General features: G+C 35.1%; 1 long non-coding RNA gene across 2 annotated transcripts; it reads right to left on the minus strand.

The window, feature by feature from the left end:
- Positions 1-549: 549 nt before the first annotated feature.
- Positions 550-18,528, minus strand: LOC128553045 (uncharacterized). 2 transcript variants are annotated; one of them, XR_008369237.1, is made up of 4 exons: positions 18,112-18,528; positions 3,785-3,996; positions 1,288-1,369; positions 550-1,005 (listed from the first exon to the last, which is right to left on the minus strand). It is a non-coding gene; the product is annotated as an uncharacterized LOC128553045 (long non-coding RNA). The 2 variants fall into 2 exon arrangements; XR_008369238.1 differs by lacking the exon at positions 3,785-3,996 and having other exon boundaries at positions 18,112-18,521.
- Between the last annotated feature and the right edge of the window lie 1,627 nt (positions 18,529-20,155).

Here is a 20,155-nt window from a genome sequence, read left to right on the forward strand (position 1 = left end):
ATTCGTTCCCATCCCTACATCAAACACTTCACAAAGTTGTGCATTTTTGTTCAGAGAACTTCTGCCAACGAATCCGACTACTTCATCCACAAATAATAACCATCTCCAGCATGTCAAAATAAATTACATTTACCTGATGAAAATTACCCATATAATTACATCAAGGAATTTAACTACTATTCATGCTCCCTCTAGAGACTTGTATGACCGCAATACGATTACTGAGATTCCGGAAATCAAATGCTAGGCTGATGGTCCAGAAATACCGTGACTAAATTTGTAGCCTGTCTGTTCTTTTCAGAAGAGTTTTGTAGATACATGTCACATGTTTACTGTTAATTCTAGAAATTTATCAAATTAAAGTTTTGTATTTAAAGTCTGATATAGGAAATTATGGTTAATTTATATGAAATGTAAACATACTTTCAATGAAATATCGTAACATTCTACATAAAAATTAAAAATTAATATAATTATTTATATAATGTATAACATAAAGAAATCAAAGTAATGACAATTAAATGTTTTATATTCTTTCCATTATTTTAATATATTTATTTACTCTGAAGTGCAGTTTTAACTTTTCAAACATTGTAAAATTATACAAGATATCATAATTGTGGTTAAAATGTGTATAGTCATTTACAAATCAAGTCCTAAATGTAATTTTTACAGCATGCTTGGATATCTGTCTGTTATATCTGTCTGAAATAACATTACAAAATGTAGGCATTCACCTTTTGTAATAAAATTAATTAAAAGTGTTACATATAAAAACCTTTGAAGGGTCGCTTACTTAAAACTCTCACTTGCATTGTCAGAGAAGAACAAACATATTAGCAGTTAAATATTTATTTGCACGAAGTACAATGAATTGCTACAGTTAAATAAAATTGAAACGATCCTGGTGGCAAGGTTAACTGCATCATTAACGTACGCATAATGACGTCCAAGCTCTTTAACAAGACTGTTTGCTGCACTCGTCTTCCATTCCCCTCAAGAAAACTGCAATATCAACATTAAAGTCTTAACAATACGGTAGCCAATTACATAACTTGAGTTTTCCATTTGTTGTTCGAATCAACAATGTAATTTGATAAAGCGCCAACATTACACCCTTTGGCCCATAAAACTTTTTTGCCTTTCAATTTTACTCATGAATAAAGGACAAAGTATGTTGCAACATGATTTAACAAACACGAATTGTTCTTGTAACTGTCTTGATAACAAAAGTTACTTCATGGATGACAATGTAAATAACGAAAGAAAATAATTTTTATCACCCACGGATATATGTCATTGGTGTGTTGACTGAGATAATCAGGTGATTGACTTTTCGTCCGACTTGCAATCTGGATACACTTGGTACCTACGATAAAAAAAAAGTATACAACATTATTGTACAATATCGTCCTTGTCTTTATACTCGGGCATTAAATTCAAGTAAAGTAGATCACTCTGCCATGAACTCCTCTTTTATACAACTTTCCAAAAATGTTTACAGAATATCTAATAAGCCAGAAAAAAAGTGTATTTTAATGGACAAATAGACTTAAGTTTTATAAAATGGAATGGTAAATGTTTACCTTACTAACTCCTTTATTCTCTCTTTTAAATGTTAAGTAACAACCCACTAGGATTGTGATTTGGGAACTTTCATAATTCAATCTTTGTGCGTTTCAATTGAAACATTTTGAATATAACGGTTCAGGACAAAGACATAGGATCAAAATATATAAAAAATATTTACAAAAACTTCCTTCCTATTGAACATATATTTTAAACGACATACAACAAAAATAGTTACAATTGATGCGTGCAGTATCTATCACATTAACTGAAAGGTTGCACACTAAATATACATGTTTTAAGCATCATTTACTCTTTTATATTTAGAAGTGTACATGCCAAGAAATATTGCCTGGAACATAATATCTAGTAATAACAAATAAGTTTAAAATGTACAATGCCATTCAATACATATAAAACCACTAGATATTAAATACTAACTAAAGAGCCGAATTACAAAAAAAATCAATTGCTAATATTTAAACTTAGTTTGAAGTTCATACACAAAAACAGATATAACTGTTAGACAAAGGAAGGTTATTTAGTCTATTATATACCTGTACAAATTCTGTCAAAATACACCTTATATTTCGCAAGTAAATATGAACAAGCAGAACGAAAATTCTGTATTGTACCTTTTGTATTGTATGTTGCCGGACTACTTTCATTTAACATGCATATCCTGACACAGTTCAATAAATAGCGCACAGAAAAACATCACTCATATTTATTTCAATATCGGCAAACATTTAGAACTTCGTTTGATATTCTGGTTGGGTTTAACGTCGCACCGACACATATATGGCGACTTTCCAGCTTTGATGGTGGAGGAAGACCCCAGGTGCTCCTCCGTGCATTATTTCATCAGGAACGGGCACCTGGGTAGAACCACCGACCTTCCGTAAGCCAGCTGGATGGCTTCCTCACATGAAGAATTCAACGCCCCGAGCGAGGCTCGATAAGGGGCAAGTGATTTGAAGTCAGCGACCTTAATCACTCGGACACGGAGGCCCCTTATAACAGACAAACAAACGAAAAGGTGGAGGTATATAATAAAGATTTATTACAACAGTAGCTAGAATTGGGATTTTGTATTTTGCGCTCGTGGATTTTGCAAGGGCGGATCACATTTGGCGCTTGTGCGCCTCGTCAGATCCGATCTAAAAAAACTCCACTCAAGCTGAATACAGCATCCCAGATCGAGCTACTATAATTATAATAACCTTATTGTATGCATACGAGTTTAACAATGAGGAAATTGAGGGAAAACTGTACGAGGAATACATATGTACCAGTTGTTAAAAAGACATATAGCGAGCAGAAACATATCAAGAAAACGTACTATCAAGAAATTTGTTGATGTTACTTAAAGCGATGGCTGTCAATATATGCTTAGAAACTTACTTAACTTTGTCCAGAATGTTAAATTCGACACACACCAAGAAATTGTACGAATGACTTCATAATGCTTCGTTTTACAAAGGTCAACTTTCATTGAATAATTGCCTATGCTCAGTATTGTATTGTTCTTGGGATTAGAAGGCCATAGGTCGAGGTCATAGTGACATTGGGACTATAGCAGTTTCGTTCAATAACTAAAGATCAGTTTGACATACAGTCGTCCAACTCCATAGCACAAGATCAAGGATCAACGGTTCCGTTCAACATGGTAAAACTTATATGACCTACGGTTCTCAAACGTAGTCAAAAGTAGTCTGGTCAGTAGATGTATGCCTCTGTTAGGTCAAAGGTCATGGGATCATTAGTCACAAGATTTTCGCTGGGAAAGTGAACAATTCTATTGCCTATTGCTTTTGAATTTTTAAAGACGATGGTATGAGGTTATATCAGGGTTTAAGGTTAAACAACTCCTCACTAATAACATCTGTAAAAAGATCCTTTGGAAGCAAAGATTGCAAACAAGAAGAATAATAGCAGACTAGGTTTGACTGAGTCTGTTCATGAGAGGTAATGAAACATGCAGCAGAAAAGCGGTAAATTTACTTAGTACATATTTCTACATTTAGGGAACTATTTTGCCAACACATAACTATATAAGTACAAATCAATCTTAATATTTCTTTATCTGGCAGAAATAGATTAAAAAAGTACATTTGGGTATCGCGTTTTTGGGTGATTTACTTTTCTTTTAGTATGTAACATAATACAATCCATTTAAATTATGTTACACTGTGAATTTAAATACACTACAAACCACAACTCTTCCAAGCAATGGTATTTTATTGCAGTTGCGTCCAGCCCGTTAAATATTGTAGCCACACTTAGAGTGTAAGCACCCATGTCCTCGTAGTAGAGCCAATCACCGACATCAAGTTCGGGTAACATTACTGATCGGTTTATGCAGTCTCCGGGAACAAGTGTAGACCCTAACAATTTACTTTCATGGTAAACCTGGTCTTCTTTGGACTGACAAAAGGTAATTAAAAGCAATTTGTTAATGCTAATGAAAAAAATCAAGCATATATTTCAGATAGTAAAAAGCAACGTTCCAAGGACGTAACAATCCTGTCTGTCGCCTTCTATCAGTGCATGTATGAATGTGTACGAATTAATATGTGCACATGAAATCTTGCAAAAAGTAATCAAACACACGATAGCTATTTTCATTTGATCAACATTAAACCCAGTGAAACATTAAGACCGTTTGTGATCAAATTAAGAACTAAGTGTAAATCAGACAGTTGTAAGCAACATGTCAGACTCTTTTGTTCGACAGCAGACACTTGCAGTTCTCTTAAGATGGCGTTGCGAGATTGAAACAAACAGTATTTAGAAATTAATTAAATTGGAGTTTTCAAATCATTTCATATGAGAAAGGAGTACCGTGTGTTTTTGATTTTTGGTTCGACGAATTTAAACTATTTGTCCTCTGGTCCATTTGCACAATTGAAAGCAATCATGGAAAAATAATAATTTACTTAACAAGCCTCACAATATCTACAATCTGGATGAGACCTCTATACAACCAGAGCATACACTTTCAAATATTGTTGCTAATCAAAATGTCAAACCCCGGGCAATAACTTTACCAAAGTCTTCAACAACCACATTAATTGGGAGTGTAAATGCTGTAGGCCATGCCATCTAACTATTTTTTTTTGTGTTCAAAGGTCAAAGATGGAATCAAGACCAGTCCTTTTGAAAGGTGCTTGTATTGGTGCCAAGAGAACCATGTCTGAATTTTCTTTCTTTTGCGAGGCCATCACCATTCTGCACTCAATGTTGCTTCTAATTTATGATGGACATGCTTCCAATAAAAGTCCAGAAACCATTAAATGGGCCAGGGAAAGAGGCATTATCTTCTTTGTTCTACCTGCCCATAGTTCACATATATTACAACCACTTGACGTAAGTATATTCGGTCCATTCAAGAGATATTATTACAGTGAATGCTTACAGCACATGTCCAGAAACATGGGGCAGACTATTACAAAATATAATATTTCCTCTCTTGCATCCAGAGCCTACCTTAAAGCACTAACACCTTTGAACATTCAAGCTGATTTTAGGAAAACAGGAATACATCCTCTGGACACAAATGTGATAACCCCGCAGCAGTTGTCGTCTTTTGAGAGTTTCAGAGAAATAAACCCAGGTGCCAAAGTAAAAGCCATCAAGTCTGGTCCTGAAGCAGAGAAGTTCATGCTTGAGAGAGAAGAGAAAATAGCCATTAAAACCAAAGAAAATGATGATCAATGTGACCTTTGCTCCTGCAAGAAGAAAAAGAAAATTACTTCTTAGAAACATAATGCTAACGGCAAAGCCATTACAGGTGATGATTACTTTGATATAATACAGTACCTTGAGGAAAAGCAAAAGTCAGAAAAACTACCATGTCAGCTTAAAAAGAAAGCACCTCTTAAAAAGAACAACACCAATAACCTTAAACCTTACATTCCAAAACTAGTGGACTGCAAAATGACAAAGTAGCGCCAATTGATCTAGACACTGACAGCTCATCTTCAGATGATGATGCCAATGAACACAACTGCTGTGTTTGTGGGAAATTCTCTCCACCCAGACAATGGGTATAAAATAATTGGCTGGGCCAAGTGTGACAAGTGTGATTACTGGGTTTATCTGGTGTACTGCACAAAAGAGCTATAAACAGTTAGAATTTTAAGAAACTTCTTACAATTAACAAATTTCTGTATTCAGACATAGTTTTATAGAAGTGCCTGTTCAGCCTATACTAAACAGCTACATCGTGTAAAATAAAATTGAAATTATGATTTATGTTAAACACAAATGTGTGAATTCAAGAAACGAGTTCATCATTGGAAAATATAATTGTGTTTTTGCTGCGAAATATTAAAACAAATCCGATATGTATCCAACGTCGCTCAAATGTCTACTACCAACGTCTGTTAGACGTTGTGGTTTCAACGTCTTTTCGACGTTGCATTTAGGTCGCCGAGGTCGCGACCTAAATCAAACCAATATCAAACGTCGATTCGACGTCTACTTCCGACGTCTGTTAGACGTCGGAGTTTCAACGTCTTTTCGACGTTGCATTAGGTCGACGACGTCGCGACCTAAATTCAACCGATATCCAACGTCGATTCGACGTCGTATGCCTGCTGGGTATCGACTTGAAAAATGTGTCCTTCGGTTCATGCCGTCATTAGACAGTTCTTTTCAAATGTTTAGTTTAATCAATTTAATTACATTTTATTGTATATATCTATATATATATATGGGCCATTCCATGAGAAAACCTGTATTAGTGACATGATATAACTATTGTATAATTAGTAGAGTAAAATACTGAAAAATCGCTGTTTTTCTTATGTTGCTCCAGAAACTAGAAACTAATACATTGTAATTGTGTCATCTAAGACAAATCAAATTCTACCATATTTTTCATATAAATGTTGTTTCTGTTGTCATGGCAACGGAAATTCCAAAGCACACATGCGTCATGAAAATATAGAGGTGTATAGATAAAAGGCTCGTGATGAAACTAAAAATATACGGTTAAGTTATCTTTCAGTAAAATCGCTTTAAACTGTTCCTAAATATTCAAATGTATGATGTTAAGTAAGTGGTAAGCATAATTTGTTCCATTAATAACTTGTAAAATACACGCCATGCACAACGACGTCATTGTGCTTTCATGACGTTCTTAACGTCTCAAAATACCCTCAGTGACTAACTTAAAAATATTGTAGCTCTTAAGATAGTAAAGATAATCACTTCAAATTTTCGGATTTGAAAGATAAAAGAATGTTCTTTATGAATATGTTATTATCTCAATTTTGAACTGATATATATATATACATGTATATCTTTTCTATACACACACATACAACAAGCATACATAAATACATCAATGGAATTAGAATGAGAAAGAATATGAAATGTGAGTAATCGGAAAAACGTTGCAAAATGTCCTCCAGTAAAAATATAGATAAATACCTACAAAAAACATACGCTCCACCGTAATGAAATGTAAAATAAATCGGGCAACTTCATGGATTTTCACAATTTTCAACATAGATGTCGTGACGCTTCGGCATTGCGACGTCATGACGCAATGTTCGTGACGTTACGCATGTAAAATGTATATTATCTGGTTAAAACCATTGAAATATTTCTCGATCGTACTCTGAAAAAAAACAAATACCTCTACACCTCAAATATTGAAAATCAATAATTTATTAATTCAAGTGTTTACAGTAAGTTCTTGCACGTTTCATACTGCAGAGTACAATGTACCGCCAGGTACCCTATTTAATAAGATGCTGCATTTCGTATAACTGTCACTTCTGCCACTAACGCGCAGAGAGGAATCTGTATATATTCAAAATGTACGCAGCACTGTTTTACGAAACATTTATTAGATATTGTGCAATACATATGAGAATTATTGACGTAAAGCACAGTCCTAGATATTGACAAAGGCAAATTTATACATACGTCAATGAGAGTTACCCAGCAACATAAGCGAGAACAAGTTTATAAGGACAGAACACTGTCTGACTACGAAACCAGGGACTGTGGGATCGAGCTCTTATTCCTCCAACTAAAAGTTACTAACATTGTGATAAGAGTCCCGTAATAGATGCTTCGAAAGAACAAAGGAAAGCACATCTGGAATTGGAGCGTCTTCTGTAACTTGCATTGTCCTCCCGCTAACATTACTAACAGTCTTCTCGCCCATATGGGTTACCGGTTTCGACTTTAAACAAGCTTACGAAAAACAACAACAACAACAACAGCTTTCTTAATCAAGCAATGCGCTCGTCATGACGTAAACTCGTTTCGAATTAGGAAGTCGAAAAAGGGCTATAACTGTGAAGGGGAGGGGGGGGGGGGTTAAAAAACTACCACCTCCCTTTTGCTGTTTGAGATATTTTATTGAGTGTCCGTAGTTTACTCTTAAAACAACTTTAAAGAGGAAAAGGAACTAAGAAATTGCACTTAAAATGCGTAGATATGAATTTCATATGGTAATCATTTTATATGAGAATCATATGTGGCGAAGTTGGCTGTGTACAAGAAGCCTTCTTTGAAAAGTGGAAATAAACGTATCAATTATATCAAGAATGTGTAATTCATATTTCAGACTAATCGCCATAGCAAAAGAAGAAGGGAGGCTCTTGAGAATATCCGTAAAGTGTCTGAGAGGCCCCTTACACCAAAGAAGCGCAAACGGGTTGATGAGATACTAGATGGCGCATCCGTAACGGGTTCAAAAGGAAGACAGACACCACAGACTTTAGGCGCCTACCTGGGATTGTTATGGAAAAAAGGGTGACCAAAGGCCTCTGTACCGAATAAAGTATATTAAGCAACCAATTTCTTTAAGTTGTCAATATTTCGCTCTTCACAGATAATATTAAGCCTCTCTATCACTATTATTTTTACAAGATACCTAGGGCTATAAACACAATGCAAAAAGGATGTGGATTAAAGGATGTAATGCTTTGAAAGTTTACAATTTGTTCCGCTTTAAATAAGCATCAATGTTTCAGATGTGCATCAGGGTTGCTTGATAAATTGTATGGGACTTGAAGCACCCGGCTTTTTCATGGTTCCCTTGATATGGCTTATGAAGGCTGGGAGGATGCACCGCGTGTTTCATTGCGTTCTGTGGCTTACTCGATGCGAACGACGACTGCAACTGTCACGGTAAAGAACTTGAATATTAAAACGGGGAGAAAATGTGTAGGCGGCCAAGTATTTCAGTCGGTAGAGCATTGGAACGGTATCCCAAGACCCTGTGTTCGAGTCCCGGCCTGGCTGCACATTTTCTCCCCGTTTTAATATTCAAGTTCTATACCGTGAACTCAAAATTCCTTCAATATTTACTTAATATCGAAAGAATACGCTTTAACAGGAGTTTAGTGATGCATGTAAGTGAAATCCTAACGTCTTATTTGTAACAATACACTTGAAAATGCAAAATATGGAGAGCAGCTACTGCGCATACTAAATACCCTACTAGATTTAATATAGAATAAAAGTTATGTTTAAAATTATGGAGGTTTGCACAAATCTAGGACACCTGCAAATATAAAATGTAAACAATGACTCTAGAAGAAAATCTTAACGGTCACACAGTTATCCTAAACACTTAATGTAACGTGTTCATTTACTACGGAGCCTCTAAAGTGAAAATTCGTATCCAGGAAAGATTGTTGCCTGTTTACAAACTAGATCTGTCACAGGAGTGACTTATACCCCCACCATACGGTGGCAACCATCAACCATAAGAATTTTTAAAAATATTTAGAATAATATAAAACGTAAAAAAACCTTAATAATTAAAACAATTTTTTTCTCGTCTTTGGAGAACTTCATCCTGGGCTTCCTCGGCACATACAAGTAACACTAGTATATGTGCCAAGGATAAGGGATGAGGGAAATATTAAAATCTCTAACATAAGAAATACACAAAAAATAAATACAAAAAAAGTGTCTTACAGACACATGTTACCACAGAAAAATGTTTTTACGTTTTATGTTTTACACAGGACTAATAATAAAAAAGTTAGAAAAAAACTAATTAAAATATTGAAAATCTAAAAATAGAATTTCTAAAAATAGATTAATTCATGGAACTTACGGGGTAGTAACGCAGTACAAAAGTTAAAAAAAGGGTTACTTCCCTTTGGCTCTAAGTCAATCAGAATGATATATAGTGAATATGCATCAACATTAGTCCTACATTCTAAGTAAAAGGAGACGGGACAAAACTGACTCCTATATAGCACCCCCCCCCCCCCCCCGTCCCCCAACATGTTCGGTGGGGATATAACAAACAAGAACTATCTATAAAACAGATAGTCAAGTATTTTATATCAATCCTTTAAATACGAAGCTTTGTTAAAAATATGATAAGAAGCTATCATATAGAGCAAACCAAAAAAACTCTGCTTGAGCATCACTTGCGTTCATAAAAGAACATGTCTTCAAAACTGAAACTAATCAACAAAGTACACGATGTTAAAATCAGGTAATGTAAAATCGTATTTTATTATTTAATTGGCACAACAAATAATTCCAAAGGAAGTAGTTTTTAATTATGACATTATGTTTCAATGATTAATAGCATAATTACACTTTAATAATTTTATTTATTTATAAAATTTATTCATTCAATTCTTTCTCTAATATGGAGACATGTATATTTCAACGAATATATTAATGCCGTATGCAGTTTGGCAAAATAAGTTAATGATTGGTGCTATGTTACAAGAAAATGTAAAGTTACAACGTTTCATCGATAGAAAAGGCGATATCAGCTTTGGGTAATAATATGAAAATTTAATATTTGAAAGTATTGAATGAATAATAGTGTCCGGCAGACTTCTATTTTAGATGGAAATTATTTTGAAAAGCAATTCGATCATAAAAGAAAAATATCACAACATAGCAACACAGCTTCTCTTGGTCTTATTATATGCACCAATCATTGTGGGCTTATGAGTCGAATCTAAACGGATGTTTTATGGTTGAGTTGAAATATACATTTCAGAATCTCTTTGAGAAAGACTTAAGTATACGAATATTTGGACTCGTTCTTCCAAGATTATTCAACATTTGCAAATTTTCGGTGATGTAAACACTGTATTTAAATGTGATTTTGAAAATAATAAAGAACCTTTGAAAAAATCAAACACCGTTGTGAACCTTGTTTGTTAATCCCCCGCCTTGGCGGAGGGATTATAGGAATGGTCTGCGTCCGTCCTTCCGTCCGTAACAAAATCGTGTCCGGTCCATATCTCCTAAACCCCTTGAAGGATTTTCATGAAACTTGGGTCAAATGATTACCTCATCAAGACGATGTGCAGAACCCATGAGTCAGTCTTGTCGGTTCAAGGTCAATGTCACAACTGAAGGTCAAAGGTTTGAGCCTGCCATTTTGTGTCCGCTCTATATCTCCTAAAGCCCTTGAAGGAATTTTATAAAACTTGGGTCAAATGATCACGTCATCAAGACGATGTGCAGAACCCATGAGTCAGTCATGCCGGCTCAAGGCCAAGGTCACAACTCAAGGTCAAAGGTTTGAGCCTTCCATTTTGTGTCCGCTCTATATCTCTTAAACCCCTTGAAGGAATTTTATAAAACTTAGGTCAAATGATCACCTCATCAAGACGATATGCAGAACCCATGAGTCAGTCATGCCGGCTCAAGGTCAAGGTCACAACTTAGGGTCGAAGGTTTGAGCCTTCCATTTTGTGTCCGCTCTATATCTCTTAAACCCCTTGAAGGATTTTCATCAAACTTGGGTCAAACGATCACCTCATCAAGGCGATGTGCAGAACTTATGAGTCAGCCAAGTCGGCTCAAGGTCAAGGTCACAACTGAAGGTCAAATGTTTGAGCCTTCCATTTCGTGTCCGCTCTATATCTCCTAAACCCCTTGAAGGAATTTTATAAAACTTAGGTCAAATGATTACCTCATCAGAACGATGTGCAGAAATTATGAGCCAACCATGCCAGCTCAAGGTCAAGGTCACAACTAAGTGTCGAAGGTTTGAGCCTTCTATTTGGTGTCCACTCTGTATCTCCTTAATCCCTTGAAGGATTTTCATCAAACTTGGGTCAAATGATCACCTCATCAAGAACTCATGAGTCAGCCATGTCAACTCAAGGTCAAGGTCACAACTGAAGGTCAAAGGTTTCAGATCTGTATCTCCTAAACCCCTTGAAGGATTTTCATGAAACTTTGGTCAAATGATCACCTCATCAAGACGTTGTGCAGAATTCATGAGTCAGCCATGTCAGTTCAAGGTCAAGGTCACAGCTATATCAAAGGTTTACCCTTTCACTATCCATAGCAGTGGCGGGGGATTTAGCTGTCTTTCAGACTGCCTTGTTATATAATTTATCAAATTCCTTGAAGAATACACTTTATAGTGAAATAATTATTTTTGTTGAAATAATTCGTTTTTTATTTATATATGGAGATGTTTAATATGTCTATTTTGTCTCAAAACAGACTGTTTACCAAATATTTGATATTGTCGTTTAAGGATTAGCTTTTATATTTCAGAAAGCCTAGTTTAGACCACATTACCGTTAAAGTCTGATGATACCCTCAGGTTGTCTAATTACTAGTCCACATGTGGAGCCGCTTTGACATAAAACGTTATTAACTATTTGCAGATATACCGATGTACCGATTTTTATTTTTTAAACTCGACCTCAGCTGTTGCTCATCCTTTTTTTTTTTTGGATTTAACGTCGCACCGACACATGATAGGTCATATGGCGACTTTCCAGATTTAACGGTGGAGGAAGACTCCAGGTGCCCCTCCGTGCATTATTTCATCACGAGCGGGCACCTGCTCATCTTTTATTGTTTTGTATTTTACAAGACTAGTTCAGGAATCATGTCGAGAGGCTTAACAAAAGGGACATTTGAAAAGTGCATATCAGTCGTAGCTTAGGCAATCTGATAGCAGGGCAAGTCAAATGACAGACCTTTCTCAGCTGGGACCAAGGAGTCCATTCAATGTATCTGAATGAAAGAGCTTTACTGAAACCGGAGCCGGGGAAGTGATAATTATGCTTGAGTACTTTTTTAATTTCTTTTTTTTTTTTGTTTACTGTCAGAACAGTCTTAATTAGCTGTGTAACAGCTGTACAAATTCTCCAAATACTTAGGATCAAGGTTGTTCTGATCCCTTTAGTTGATGCAGTCAAATTTATCGATCTCTATTACATTATTTTAGTTGCTTGCGGAAATGTTGCAGTTTCACATTTTTCATGTCACATAATATCTTTAATAAAGTCAAGTTTGCTACTATCTTGAACTATCGCTTTATGCCTCTAGAGAGGTCTGTAATAGATTATAGATTAAAGTCAGTGGTGCAGTAGTAAGCAGCTCGGATTACATCGCCAGCGACCGTGTTCATCTATATTCGTATATTCACAACATCATTTGGCTGTCGTAATACATCACTCCATATCTAGACAGAGTGCTGATATCATTCCTGCTCTTGTCGGCTCAAGGAGTCCACTCAATATTTTTCAGTTAAAAGTCCGCTTCAGCCGGGTGATATAAGTATACGAGATGTTGAAGCCTTGATTACATTTCTAGAACGGACCCAGGCAAACGGAGTGACTGTGCTATCATATAATTTAGTTGCTATACTCCTAAAAAGAAACATGTTGATAAATTTTATTATATGTGTGACTTATATTACTTAAGATCTTATTACCTCGTTTGTGTTCAAACGAATGATGTAGATGTCCGCTTAAGAAAAAATAAGAAATAAAAAGTGAGGATGAGTTTCTCATGTTTAAAATGCATTGAGATTATTTTCTTTTTTCCATGAATAGATGCATTGAAATCTGTTTGGAAAAAAAATGCCCGTCTACACAGAAAGAGGACGAAATTTCAAACTATCGTTAAAATCTTATAAACTAGTTTCGAACTAGCGTAAAATTGTGATACAAACTGAACCCGGATAAATTTGACAACGACTGCGCAAATAGGCTGCTACCCGATATCTTTTAAATAAAAACAGTATGTTTTGGTAAACAAGCAAAATGGATGAAAGTTGATTTTTGTGTGTAAAATATGCAAGATTGATAACACTTAAAAGTAAACATTATCTAACTATCGTATTAAAATTCAATGAAATGCGCAGTTTATACCAGACAGCTTAGATTAAACGAATGACATGCATTTCTTGTTACAATCTTTTGTTAAATCTGCATAAATACATGTATATTAATTTGGCAACGTAAAGTCGAGAGAAAATTTTAAGGAAATTAATATAGTATTTAATAACTGAATCAAGTTCATGACTTCTTTGCTTTGAAATTGTAACTATATCATCCTAAAAGTTCGCGAGCATAGGTTACTTCCCAAATACTAACCCAATTAAAGTAGGTAAATATTTAAACTCCAACTTACGCTGGTGGTTTGCAAGCAAACAGATAATAAGGCGTTTCAAACGTTGATAAATTGCGTATGTACACGTATTTTTGTATCGACAATAGCTTTCTCCTACAATATTTGAGCTCAGGAAAATGAATAGTTTTGACAATATAGGGAAGTTTGAACCCTGGGCACGACATTGTTCTCTCTGACGATTTTAAAGACGACAGGGCATTCGTCACAAGCAGTTGTCACTTACATGTGAAGAACAAGTCAATATTTTTATTACCATTCAAGTTAACTGACCACCGTCGGGACAAGTTTGAACAATGATGTTAAATTCATTGAAAGAATGGAGTCAGAGTCTGTTTTTGTGTTTAACACTGTTTTTCAGCAGTTTTTATCCAGTTGGCCTAGTAAATTATTCACCGCAAGTAACTGACATCCTTCGTCTTGATAGCGTAAATATTGAGAGTTTCAACCTGAAAAGCGCACGAACGCTGGTTTATAACCAAATACTTACTCTACTCAAGTAAAAATGTATCTAAATACAAACCCGCTCTCGTGCATTGCAAGCGAAACTAATGTCTGTTTTATTACCGACTTTTGTTTGTTCTTTTTTTGGTCTTTGATTCGAAATGTCGTGTTTATTATCCCCGGTCTCCAGTTGTGCTTAAGGTGCCATAACCGTATATTATAGATATCATTTACAGAGGAAATTTAGCTGCAATTTATTGATAGATGTGATATCGATTGTTTGATATTGTGATCAATATATAAAGGCATGTCCCTTTAAACTAGACATCTATAAACAATCGAAAGACACGAAAGGTTTGCTCCTTTAAACGAAATATCTATGAGCAATCGACAGTCACGAAAACCATGCCCTTTAAACTAGACATCTATAAACAATCGACAGACATGCACTTTGGTAAAAGAAAGGTAGTTCAATTTCAAAAATGTTAGTGGAAGTATTTCTCAGAGACATGCACGCACTAACCAGTTTTCGATTGTCCTCGACAGTTTAAACTCACAAGAAGACTAAAAAAGGACCTCTTTACTTTTCTTTGATTGCAAGTTTTAGTGAAACATACATATAGTTTAATTTCAGGTAGAAGTATCAACCGTGGATTAGATTCACAATCCACATAGAAATATTTTTATTAGTAAGATCAGGTTCGATTATATATTTATTAACATTTTGGCTGGATTATTCATTTGTATGTACTTAACTGGAGTCAGACTGATGAAACTGACGTGATTTGAGTTCACTCCCCATTTCACAAATACCCGGAAAAAAATCTTTATTTCTTGTCCTATTTAGCAGAAATTAGAAAATACGATGGATAACAACATACTCTGCGGATAATTAGATTAGTAGTTTTTGAACATGAACATTTTTCATTTATCATTTCTGAGACACCATCACTATCTCTAAAGCGGCTAAACGTCATGATGACGATGTCATAACACACATAATTAATAAATACATTTCATGATTACCAGTTCTTCAGTGTTTCTCTCCATTAAATTAATTTTTTGACACCTTTCTACGAACAAATTAATACTGTTTATATAATATTCCTGTCGTATTATTAAAACGGGACACTGCTTTTTGATTCACCAAATCAAGGAGCTTTTCAATTTTATAAATCTTATCGGAACGTTATTGTCTTCTGACGTTTAAGCCAAGAGTCGTCAGCAAAAGCCTATTACCCCACTACTTTTAAACCTCCCATACCAGCCTTATCTACATTATATAATGGTTATATTAATGTCGATGAAGGGGCCTCCGTTGCCGAGTGGTTAAGGCTGCTGACTTCAAATCACTTGCCCCTCATCGATGTGGGTTCGAGCCTCACTCGGTGCCTTGATTTCTTCATGTTAGAAAGTCATCCGGCTGGCTTACGGGTGGTTCTTCTCAGGTGCCCGCTAGTGAAAAATAAGGCACGGAGGGGCATCTAGGGTTTTTCTCCACCATCGAAGCTGGAAAGTCGCCATATGACCTATAATTGTGTCGGTGCGACGTTAAACCCAACAAAATAAAATAAATAAAATTAATGTCGATGATACATAAAGAGATGACGGCACTTTTGTGTGTGTGTGTGGAGGGGGGGGGGGGGGGGGGGGGGGGTGGTCCCTTACCTTTTTATAAATCGAATGTCGGCTTGTTAAAAATAGTACATAAAAACTTCAGGACTTATAAGAACACTCAGTACAATTTATACAAGTTTATTGACATGAATGAATATTTACAATGAAAAGAAAATGAACAGGCAAATTCGATGAATTGGTATCCCCCGCCGAACGGGTTTGTGGTGAGGAATGGCAAAGAAATATATCCGGCAAGAAGTTAAGAATTTACTAAAAAGCAAATAATTTCATTAGTCAGGATTAATTTAACAGAAAACAAATGTTTTAAATGTATATTATAAATGTATGTTACGTTTTGATCCTGACTAATGAAATCATTTTGAATGGAATATCTTTACTGTAATAAGCTTAGCTTTTAGAATTATACTGAGTTATTTGAAATGAGAGCTTGAAGTGTAACTAGAACGAAATATTATATTCTAGTAGTTTGGCACCAAGTGTCGCTGTTTAATGTGTACATTTGAACTTAAAAGAGCAGATGTCCTTTAAAGAGAACACAATCAAGTAAGAAATCTGGAATGTGGGTGGTGGTGGGGCTGACGGGTGGGTGTGGTTACAACTTCACATGCTGATAAATATTCATGAAAGGTTTAAAAAATTTAAACAAAAAGGAATGAACAAAAAACAATTTAATGATTTTATGTTTGTTTTTTTTTTTTTGTTTTTTTAGAGGGGGGGGGGGTTGAGGCTGAGGGTGGTGGTGGTTGTGTGTGTGTGGGGGGGGGGACCAGGTGAGGGTACAAAACTTCACATGCTGATAATAAATATTTATGGAAAATAAAAGAATGAAGAAAAAAATTGTTGTGGGATGTGAGGGGTGAGGGATGCTTCATGATCGAGGTTTGGGGTGACTGGGTGGAGGAGCCTGGTGGGGGAAGGGTACAACTTTGCAAGTTGATAAATATTCATGGAACGTTTGAAAACTTTTAAAATAAGGAATGAAGAAAAAAAGTTTTTTTTGGGGGTGGCGGGGTGGCAGGGGAACGGGGTGTGACCAAGGCGGAGGTCGGATTTTCACAAGCTCAAGTATGCATTTACCAGTGCTTGACATTCCCTATAATCGAGCTATTGTGGTATATGTCGGTAATACAATATTACTAAACAAACATTTTTTTTTATTGTTAAATAGGTATTGCACAGGTAAACACGTTCATCTGAAATAAATTGACAGCTTATTTATTGATATTTAAATATATAAAATTTATTATAATATTGAATATTAATAAATAAAAATACTAACCGTAGCATAGTGTTAATCTCTATATTATGTATTTATCGATTACAGGTCACTGCGTTAAAATATCAGCACTGTACAGTTTTAAACTTTACACAAGTTTAGCGTAACAAGAGCGACTTCTAAAATTAGTTCGTATCAAAAGATGGAAAATTATAACATTTGAGCTAATTGCGACTTCAAAAATGTGTTCGTATCTACCGATTATTCGTAAGAAGCGAGTGCTCTGTCACCGAAATAATTTTACAAACGAAATAGGACTCGGCTGGGAAATCCGAATTTTCTTTGTTATATCTGAAAATTTGTATCAAGCGAGTATTATGTGGACTGGACTTTACATGTTATATTATTTTACATTAGATTTTAACACATTTTCAGCATATTTGTTTCCTATTGCCTGCCGAAAGGGGAGATTGGTTGTTGCTTGAGCCACATTATCACGGAGAAACATATTTCACTACTAACATGTATATCGTAATATCAACAAGGCATGGCAAAAACACTCATATCCTCGACACAGAATACCCTGAACAGAACAAATTATAGCCTAATTGTAAGATTAGATATTTTCCGATATGCTCATATATATTAATGAGTCGCTTATCAAACAAAAACCATGTGTAATACGCAATTAAATTCGTTATTCTGGATATAGTTCCCGAATATTTTCGCACATATTCAGTAAAGGTATAGCTACGCCACTAGAGTGCCTGATAAAAGAACAAAATGCAACCATATATAATGCGTGAAAGTTATATTGCCGTGCATATCTTTCTGTTAGAAAAAATTCTTACCTTTATTAATATCTAAAATCCGTATCCGAAAGGTTTCGCTCGATTTGTATTCCACGGTAATCCATATAACAAAAGCTAACACAGACGAACGCTGGACTACTGTAACATTGACTTTTAGTCAGAAATAAAATTATATGATAAAGAAATGCGATATTTATTGAGTGAAAAACACAACATATAGTTTGTATAATACCTTCACCCAACCATAACTCCTACTGCACATCAGATGCACATGCATGCATATAGAATTTTACGAATCAGTAGTGATGTTCAAAATCTATTTTTCATCACTGACATTTCCCATTTATTTATACGACATACAGATACATGTTTATAAATTGTTTGTTTGTTTTGGGTTTAACGCCGTTTGTTTTTTATTTCAACAGTATTTCAGACATATAACGGCGGGCAGTTAACCTAACCAGTGTTCCAGGATTCTGTACCAGTACAATTATATATCGTTTATCAAATACTCACGGGGAACATACGCCCCGCCTGTCACAAACTGACATTATTGTATCTGTAGTGTAAATGCAGGTATTGCATCATCGTTTTGTAAATGTTTGAGTTATTGAGGTAAATGTCTGATTTTACGCATAAAATGCTTCTAATGTTTTTCTGTACTTCATAACTTAAATTTCTATGTAAATTTTATTAAATTCGGTTCAGTAATAAGAAAGTTGATATTTTATAAACTTCAGTAATTCATGTTTTTATCGCCAAAACCACTATAACGGACCTCAAATTGTCAATTTCAATCTGCGCCAAAGTAGTCAGATTTCCCGGCTATATCATGATTCCCGTGGAAAAGCAAATAGTCGGAGTCCACGGATTAGCCGTGAGTCCAACAAAATTTAGTATTTGGCGGGACATTACCCTACAAATAGACTGGACTAGATATGCCTAGCGCACACCACATTTCGACATTAGACGAATCTATGTCAGATTGATTTTTCTTGTTAAAAATTGATGCTCGATCAAGGTAAGAAGTTTATTTGTTAAGATTTTAGTATGATTTTTAAATTACGATTTTTATTTGGTAAATCTTTGTTCATTCTACAGAATTCTGTAACATTTACTTTTCGGCATGAAATTTTGGCTAGTTTCAGTATGTCAGGATAATTTATTAAATTTTTCAGACTTTTGTAAATTATTTCGAAAGAGTGGTCTAAAATGTTTCTTTTTATAAGCTGTAAGATTTGTACTGAAATTTGTGTAACAGGATAATTGTAAAATACTCTGTTTCAAAAACATATATCAAACATTTCGTTGTTATGGAACGCCGATACTGCATTGCAATGTAATGTATAAATCTATATAGCAAGTCTAGTACCATGTATGTAATATGTTATTGTAATTTGAAATTAATTGTGTGCCAGTCTATAGCACATCTAAACAGCGTCCGTTTTGTTGTATGGCATTTGATGCTATATTGATGCCAACTATGGTATCGTTTGATTTGTATTGAATTTTGTTAATTTGTAGTTGTAAATAATAGCTGCAGTTTATCATTTCCGTATGTATAATTTTTCATCATAAACTTTTCATATCTTTTTCAGACTTTAACTTTAGTCGTTTAAGTAATTAAGTTTAGCAATAATGGAAGTAATAAATGACGTATTTTAATCACGTGACGTATGAACTTAGTAGCACATATATTTTGTATAAGTAGCACGTATTATTTATGGAAGCCTACGGAGGTATGGTGTACCAAAAGGAGCAGTTTTATGCCCTGACTTATTTGTTTTGCTATGGTGCTTACCATATGTTATATATTTTAGCTTCTTCCGCCAGACGATTTTACCTGGTGATGTCATAACCCGGAAGTACAATACCCGAGGTTCACTTGTCTTCACTCGCCTGGATATGATTTTCCCAGCGCAGAGCTTTCGTCCCATGGTTTTGCCGTAAACCGCAAAGACGATGATTTTTGTTATCCCCTGAAGTCAGCTCAGTGATGCAATCACCTACCATCATAGGGAGCCAAAACGGAGTCAACGTATTCACGCTTTAAAGGGACTTTACTTGAAGATATGTTGTATTT

The sequence above is a fragment of the Mercenaria mercenaria genome, unplaced genomic scaffold, assembly GCF_021730395.1.
Source record: "Mercenaria mercenaria strain notata unplaced genomic scaffold, MADL_Memer_1 contig_3425, whole genome shotgun sequence".
Taxonomy (NCBI): domain Eukaryota; kingdom Metazoa; phylum Mollusca; class Bivalvia; order Venerida; family Veneridae; genus Mercenaria; species Mercenaria mercenaria.